The sequence below is a fragment of the Pinus tabuliformis genome, chromosome 7 (assembly GCF_031772625.1).
Source record: "Pinus tabuliformis cultivar Carrire ecotype Pingquan chromosome 7, CPIR1, whole genome shotgun sequence".
In the NCBI taxonomy this organism is placed as follows: Eukaryota; Viridiplantae; Streptophyta; class Pinopsida; order Pinales; family Pinaceae; genus Pinus; species Pinus tabuliformis.
This window is the reverse complement of record NC_142293.1, coordinates 539,153,965-539,163,143: the sequence shown is the minus strand read 5'-3', so window position 1 is coordinate 539,163,143 and position 9,179 is coordinate 539,153,965.

Sequence of the window (9,179 nt, the reverse complement as noted above, 5' to 3'; positions counted from 1 at the left end):
ATGTCATTGAAACATTAATTTAAAACAAAGTTTTGGCCATAGATTGTTGTGTAGAGACTAATGACAAAGCTTCAACCAATTACTATAGTCCCTTTAGGGTAAGGACTAAAAAGAATTGAATGGACAAGTCCATTGACATAAGCAACTAGGAAAAATTAACCTCACTCATATATAAGATTCTTGAATATTCCCAAAATAAACACAAGAATCCATATTACAAATAAGAAAATTGTGGAACTAAACACTTAAAACTGTCACTTAGATTGGAGAAACCGATAGCTACTATCAGATTGGGGAAATCCATCACTATTCATTTAAGTTTAATTTTCCTGTGCAACTACTTCATTTTGTTTCTTGTTGTAATTGAAAAACCAAAATATAATAAAACTAATATAATACATTGGAGATCTTTCAGATAAAAACAATAAATAGGGCATGTATCTTTGAAATTTAAATCAAATTTGTGTTAAATCATTTATTTTATGTTACTATAATCAGGTCTTCTTAATATTTTTCCAGAAGAATAAAAATCATCCTTTCATTAATATAAAAGGAGTACATACATCTATTAGTGCCTATACACAGGCATATCTTAAATACTCGCAAAAATTTCTATAGTAGTTCATTAGAGTACTGTTAATTTTTCAAATGGTTCTATGTTGTATCAATCACTTTAGCGCAATTTACTTCTTCATTAACAATGCATCCAATTATTAGCAATGTAACCAATCATAAACTATAACTGGAGATAGAGCAATATATGGAAGGACAAAGAAGACAACATCACAACCATAGAACCGAGAAGTGGAGAAAAAATGAAGCTCTGGTCTAATCTGTGGTGCGAGCTTGGCTAGGGTTTACTTCAGCACCGATTGCAGAACTGCAACTGCTTACTACCATCCCCTCTGCTGTGGTGTCATCATCACCATCACGGTTGACAGGCTACCCCCTTCGATTTTGCTGTCAACGAACCAACTCTTTCGTTGTCTCCAGGATTGTCTGCAGGATGTTGGATATGGATGAACATGTGGTAGATTACTCGGGAACACCATTTCCATTGTACTCTGATTTTCCACTTGCTCATTCTGACCCCAGCCCTTTCGTGCCCAATTTGTCGTTTGCCGCACTCTTTATTGCCTCTCTATGCCTTGACTACCCACCCCTCTTTCTGTTTATGCTTCACCTCCTCGCCACTTTCATCCCACCCTCCCCCTCATATGACTCATTGCCACCAATTTTATCTTCTCATCAGGTCTCCATTGCATTCCCCACCTCTATAGGGTTTGTTTTAGCATCGGGTTTCTCTTCACTCTAGCCGGATTCCCTCCCCTTCCCTCACTTCGTGGCAGAGCCTGGTCCATCTACCTCCCCTTCTGGATGCTTCAAAATGCCGCCGATAAGAGGTTGAAGCATAGGTCCCATACTTTCTTTTGTTTTTTTTTATGAGATGGGGATTTTTATTGGTTACAAAAATTGGGTAGGTCTAATTCATCTGCATAACTACTTGTTGTCTTGTTTGTGTTCAATATCAAAAGAAAGAATTTGTTGTCATAATTGTCTCCAAAAAGTGAAAACAACACCTACTAGTAGATTTGAAAAGAAAGAATTTGTTGCCATAATTGTCTCCGAGAAGTGAAAAAAACACCTATTACTAGATTCTAGAAGCGTAAACAATAACTATTACTAGAACCTGATGGGGAAACCTGTTTGGAGCATAGGTCCATAATTTGTTGCCTCAACGGACCGATTCTTTTATTGTCTCTAGGATTTTCTATTGGATGTCGGATATGGATGAAGACGTGGTAGATTACTTGGTAGACCCTAATCCCTACAAGCCTATCTGGACGAGCCCTAACGATTTGTCAGAGGTATCGGTTGCTTAGTCCTTGGGAACGCCATTTCCATTGTACTTTGATTTTCCGCATACTCATTCTGACCCCGACCCTTCTGTGCCCAGTTTGTCATTCACCGCACTCTCTATTGCCTCTCTGAGCCTTGACTACCCACCCCTCTCTCCGGCTACGCTTCACCTTCTCGCCACTTGCATCCCACCCTCCCCCTCATATGACTCATTGCCACCAGTTTCATTGCCCCATCAGGTCTCCACTGCATTCCCCACCTCTGTAGGGTTTGTTTCAACATTGGGTTTCTTTTCACTCCAGCGGGATTCCCTCCCCATCCCTCACTTCACGGTGGGGCTTGGTCCATCTACCTCCCCTTCTAGATGCTTCAACACACTAACGGTAAACCCTCGAGACAATAACCCTATACCTCAACAGGAGTATCAGGGTACTCAGGATCCCCTGCAGGACCACTCGATAGCGCCTTACTTTAGTAAGGTCAAAAAATTGAAGTGTCTTAAGGCCTCCCAAAAGGATCTGTCTCTTAGTTTTGAAGAGGGGGTACAAATGGGGGAAGTTGTAGATACGGCAAGCAAGGTTTTAGTGGGTAGAGTTAGAGGTAGAACATATTTAGCTTCTCGTCTATGCCTCTAGGTCATGGAATTATGGGGGAATATATTCAAGGAACTCTCGGAAGTTACTACCCTAGATTGGGGTTGGTTTGAGCTTCGCTTTCAAAGGGAGGAATATATCTCTTGGGCACTCTCGAGGTATTGGCATATAGAGATGGATCTTGTATTACTCAAGTGATGGAGCCCATTATTCGATCCTGAGCGGAAACAAATAGGAGCAAGACTGCTTTGGGTCAGGCTGCCTAGGCTACCCCTCCACTTCTAATCTGAGGACATCTTCACTCGCATTGGGAATGCGCTTGGCATATTTTTGGACTACGACAAGACTTACACTACTTCAGGAAATAAATCAATGGCTCGCATTTTGGTATACCTAGATACTCGAGAAGGTTTGGAGAAGAAGATTACACTGCATCGGAAAATATTCATGCATATACAAATTCTGGACTACTAGGGGGTTCCATTCAGATGTAGAAGGTGTCATAAGGTTGGACACCTCTATAAAGAATGCCCTCTGGTTCACCCTACCATCTCTCCTTCCAAAGATGTGGATGAAGTTGATCCTATTACACCTTCATATGCTGAAGGTCAGATACCTCGGTCAAAAGGTCCTCTGGTAATGGAGTGCGGATCGACTCAAGTGCCAACTTCGACCTTCCCCCCCCCCCCCCTCGTCCTCCCTCCTTGCCTTTGACGAGAAGTAGGGCCACAACTGTGGCCACTCGCTCATCGGGTACTCCCCCTCCCCTCTGCTCTATATCTTCTATTTCTTTAAATTGTACTGCAGAACACTTGCATACTGCATATGCATCCATACTAGACATATCTTCTTCTGCCATGACCTGCCTACTGGGACTCCACCAACCATCTATCTTGACCACTCCACCATCTATTCCTCGGTTGGTTCTCTCATTCTCTCCCTCGGATCTTTCGACCACCTCTGGGCATTCTCATTCATACAATATTTGATCCCAAGTGTCACACCTACATGAGCATGTCGGGATTCGGTTGACCTCCGCTCAAATTTCCAAGAACATTAGGGGTCAACACTCTCTCATTTCAAAATATATCATGTAGGTTGGGGTGGAAGTGGCTCATAGAAGACAATCCACACTTGGCAGGGTTCTTAGAGCATTGAACACCCTTCCTCGATCACTCCCATGAAGTGGATCTCCTTTAATTGCAGAGGGTTGGCTAGGCCTCCCAAAAAACTAGCCCTCAAAATACTATTAGACCCTGAGCCTATCGATATCATTTTCCTACAAGAAACCCTTGATTTGGCTGACCAGGTTATCCCTGTCTTGCAATCTTTGAAACTAGGCGGGACCTTCCATGCACTAGATGTCATTGGTAGATCTGGGGGCATTGCCCTAGGCATTAATCCCTACACTATCAAACTCAATGCTTCTTGGAGAGGGTTTGGTTTCATTGATATGGATATCTAGTCCTCGGAGCTTGACATGGACTTTAGAATTATCAATGTATATGCCCCCTTTCATAATAGAGTTGAGTTTTGGAACCATCTCCTCAACTTAACTCTAGCCAATCCCGATAATCTTACTCTGGGTGGGGACTTGAATTTATCCATTGGATATGGGGAATCTTAGGGAAGAAATTCTCAATTGGATCCTTTATCAAACACTATAGAACACCTTCTGGAGTAACACCACTTTATTGATATACCCATGAATAAATCACAACCTACCTGGCGCAACAAAAGAACAGGGGATGCAACTCTGGCCAGGTGTTTGGATTGATTCCTCATCATGGAACATCTGGTAAGAGCCTTGTCTAATTACAGACAGTGGATGGGATCTGGTGGCATAATTGATAATTCTCCTATCTTCCTGGAGCTTTAGGGTCCCTTCCAAAAGCCTAGGGCACCATTCAAATTCAATTCTACTTGGTTGAAGGACCCCAATTACATCAATTTGGTCAATGATTACTAGTGTAACCATCCACCTGCTCAGGGAAGATCCATTGCAGAAGGTTTCTGTCATAACCTACTAGAAATAAAGAGATTATCTATCAAATGGGCTAAGGATAAGCAAGACCACGATGATTAGGCTCTCAGTATCATTGAAACCAAGTTGGAAGATCTCTTGGATGAGCAGGGATGAGGGTTTTCATCTGAAGAGGCAAATCAATACTTATTGACTTGGAGACTTAGAGATCCAAAATACTCAAAGACTGGGAAGAAACGTGGTGCCTCAGGATTTGGGCTATTTGGTTATAGGCTGGAGATGAGTACACCAAATTTTTTCACAATTATGTGAAGGGAAGAAGGGCTAGCAACACCATTTGGCACATGCCATCTGAGCATGACCACCTCACCAAATATTTTCATCAATTGGAACACTTGGGAAATTCACATTTTCAGTAACTTTTCAAGCCCCCCCGGGGTGCCACACTTGCCGAAATTGTTCGATTTACTAGACTCTTCCCTCGGTTTGTTGACCCAGATGAGGTAGAGGAGCTCAAAAATCCTGTTACTATGGGAGAATTGGAAAGTACGCTAAAATGGTTCCAGAAAGACAAAATTCTGGGACCAGATGGTTGGCCTATTGAATTTTACTCAGTGTTTTTTGATACCATTGGACATGATCTTCTTAAGGTGGAGGAGGATTGCAGTCTCACTCGGCGTATGTACGAAGCTATCAACTCTACCTTCATCACACTCATTCCCAATGTATACTCTCCTCTCTCATTCAATGATTTCAGACCTATGTCTCTCTACAACTGCCTCTACAAGGTCATTGCCAAGATTATAGCCAACTGCCTTAAGCCTATTTTATCAAATCTTATCTCACCTGAACAATTTTCTTTCCATCATAACAGACAAATTCATGAGGCTAGTGGCATAGTACAGGAAGCCCTCCATTCCATCAAGATTAAGTAGCTTAAAGGTGCCATCCTCAAAATTGATCTTTCCAAAGCTTTTGATCGGGTTAGCTAGCTTTACTTAAGAATGCTCCTAACCCATTTAGGCTTCCCCCTCCCCTTCATCAAATGGATTATGTGTTGCATCACTACTGTCTCTTTCAGTGTCCTGATCAATTGTTCTACCTCCAATTTTTTTCATGCAGAATGAGGTCTCAGATAAGGCTTCCCTCTTTTCGCACTCCTCTTTCTCCTTGTCATGGAAGGACTTACAGATTATTAGCCATGGCTAAAAGAGAGGGGCAATTGCAGGCTCTCAAAATTACAGACTAGTGCATTCTTACCCACCTCGTATTTGTTGATGACGTGTTGATATTTCTCAATGGAGGCATTTGGGACACCACTGTATTCTATGACATATCATTGTTATTTTCAATAGCCACTGGTATGGAACCTAACCGATTGAAATCCACTATCACTCTCTCAGCCTGCACTCCATAGGAAGCTCAAATTGCACAATAGAAATTTCCATTTCAGAGTCTTAATTTGGATGATGGGCTCAAATATCTTGGGTTCTGAATCAAACCCCACTGTTACAAAATTGCGGACTATACATGGCTTGTGGCCAAGGTGGAAAAGAGACTACACAACTAGAATCATAGGTTTTTATCCAGAGCAAGACGATTAGTTCCTATCAAATCGGTCTTGGAGGCTACACCAGTGTATTAGATGTATCTGGCATGGATTCCCAAAGGAATTTTTTCTCGGATACAAAAAATTCGCTGCAGATTCCTTAGGAATGGTTACAAGGAAGGGAAACCATTTGCTTGGATGGGATGGAGACACATTGCAATTCCAAAGAAATGAGGAGGATGGGGCTTAAAATACCTCCCCTCTTTCGCTCATGCACTTGCTGCAAAGATTGGGTGGCTTATTCTTACCTCCCATAGTCTTTGGACCGAGGTGATACACTATAAATATATTTGGCCTTAGCCTCCTACCTACATGTCAAAGATCTAGGATATCCATGATTTGGCAAGCTGTCTTACATACTCTGCACACCATCAGAAATGGTATTACTTGGCGAATTAGAGATGGCTCATCAGTGCGTATTGGCATTGATCCCTGGACGGGATGTGGAAACATGTATTGACTCCCACCCGACCTCACTCAATTTTTCAAGAATAGAGATATCCTCATGATCACCAACATTGCTGACCCAGAGAATACCTCCCTATTCGCTCAAGCATGGAAATCAGCTGATCAACTGGGTATACCTATTCAGTGGTAGCAAGTTTGGGATGGATATATGAATGCCCTATCAAAATCTCATGTTCACATTGAGGGAACTGATGAACTCATTTGGGCCCTTGCTGGGCATGGTGTGCACACTCCCAAAGATGGATATACCATCATACATGTTGCCCATATGTTGCCTGTGCTTATGGATTGGTGGCATACTCTTTGGAAGCTTAAAGCTCCTCCTCAAACCAAACTATTTATGTGGAACATCTTAATGAATAAGACACCAACCAGGGGTAACTTGATGAAACGATCCTTCTTCGGCCCCACTTGGTGTGTACTTTGTCATCAAGCAAAGGAAACAAATGACCACCTTTTTCTACTTTTCCCTTCGATGATCCACATATGGTAACAAGTTCTAACAACATTATCCATTTCCAACAGATGGCACAGGAAAAATGTTTTGGAGGCCTGTTATCGATGGAGGGAGGGGTCCTCGAACCAAAAAATTCAATGTCTTCCTCTGATAATAAGCTGGACAAACTGGCTAAATAGGAATGGTTCCATCTTCAGAGACATAGTGGCTCCATGGCCAGCATCTATTGCCCAAACTGTTACTGCCTATCATGACATCTCAGAAGATGATCCCACACCTACTGGCTACGTTGTGACACTAGAAGTCATTGATCATAATCTCTCTTGGCATACTTTGATGGTGCAGCTCAAGAAAAATGATGTAGTGGGGGTATTATTTTGCATAAATATGAAAATCATATCTTTCGAATCTAGATGGGCTTGGCGATTGGTAAAAACAATTATGTTGAATTGATCTCTCTTAGACATCTCTTCCATTTTTCTCTTACACATGAATGCAGACATATTCAAATTTTTGGAGACTCTAAAACAATGATAAACTTTTTCAATAACTCATCTACATGTCATATGCACTCTCTTAGAAAGATTTTGGATGAAGTCATGCTCTTTAAAGCACAATTTACTTATATCTTGTCAACATATTTACAGGGAGTGTAATATGGTTGCTGACCAACTTTCTAAGGCGGCCACGGTCCAGCCTAGAGGATTGTGGATAATACAAGAGTAGTAGGGAGCTGATCACTTCCAATATTATCATCGGCTTTATATAGATCATTTTTACCAGTGGGACAATATGCCCTAATTTTATTAGTATATAGCAGTGATTACTATCAGTACTTGGTTTATACATTGTAAATGTTTTTTCTATGAACAATTACAGTATACCCTGCATGGTAATTATGTACTAACTTATATTTTTTATGGCTATGGCCAACTTTATAGCATGTGCCATATAAGCATCTACTACATGTAATTTTCTAAATTAATGGAAATTGTGATTTTCCCCAGGGAAAAAAAACAACACAACCATAAGAGACGACATGTTGGTCAAAGATCAAGGAAAAACCCAACAAGGGGGAAACATTCAAATATTTTTCTTTAATAGTTTGTCATAATAAGTTTTCAGCGGAGAGTATAATGAGCCTAATACATAAATTTGCAACAAAGATTTACAGAACAAATCTATATTTCTAGAGAACAATAGAGAGAAACCCTTGATCCATCAGATTGTTCAAGCCAACTAAAGATAACTATCAAACTCTAGGACAAAACCTTGGATGCTCTCAAAAAAATTCACTGTGTGCATCTAAAACTCCCTGGAAGCTCTCTCGACCACTATGTGAGGGCATCTGTGTCTGCTTGGATGCTCTCTTGGCTATTGTGTGAGGGCATGTGTGTCTTCTCGGACGCTCTCAAGAAGAGTCTGTGCATGTATCTAGGGTAAAAATCACCCATATATGCTCTAAACCCTAAGACGCTCTCTTCCAATTACTGTGCGTGCATCCGAGACTGCATGGACGCTCTCAGGACCACTCTGTGTGAGGGTTCAGGGATTAATACTGCCTGATCTACCTCTGAGACCCTAGACACTCCCTTAGTCTTCTATGTCAGAACCTAAGGATTATTGGATGCTTTTGGAGCCATTGTGTGCCAGCGTCTAAGGACAAAAATACCCAGTTACATACCTATGTATGACAAACAAAAAACCCCTAGAATCGTGTGAGCTTCATGCCTGCGATTTCATACCCTTGCGTGAAATATTTCCATCAGACCTATGCAAACTAAGAAAAAAGAGAAGAATAGAAGATGGCTTGATCAATGTATAGAAATTATCTTGAGGTTGCTTCTATTTATATCCTTTCATGAGGGTCCACTTGGGGTTGAGACCGGCCTAACCGATTTCAGATATGCTTAGGGCCGACCCATTCCATTATACATGAATGACTAAAATAATTCAAAAATCAACTTTTGCTTGACCAAATAGGGTGATATTTAGGTGAATTTTGGTCCTCTCGAAAAGAGAAATTTAATGCAAGAATCCTCTCAATCATCTGAGCTGTCCAAGGTGGAATTTGACCCTAGTTAAAAAAAATTAACACTCCCTCTCAACTAGGGAGAATTCCACCTTCCAATATCTGTTAGTTGATTATCACAGCATCATGTTGTGTTGTCATCATGATTTCGTTGTCTCTACTCAATTATATCTATT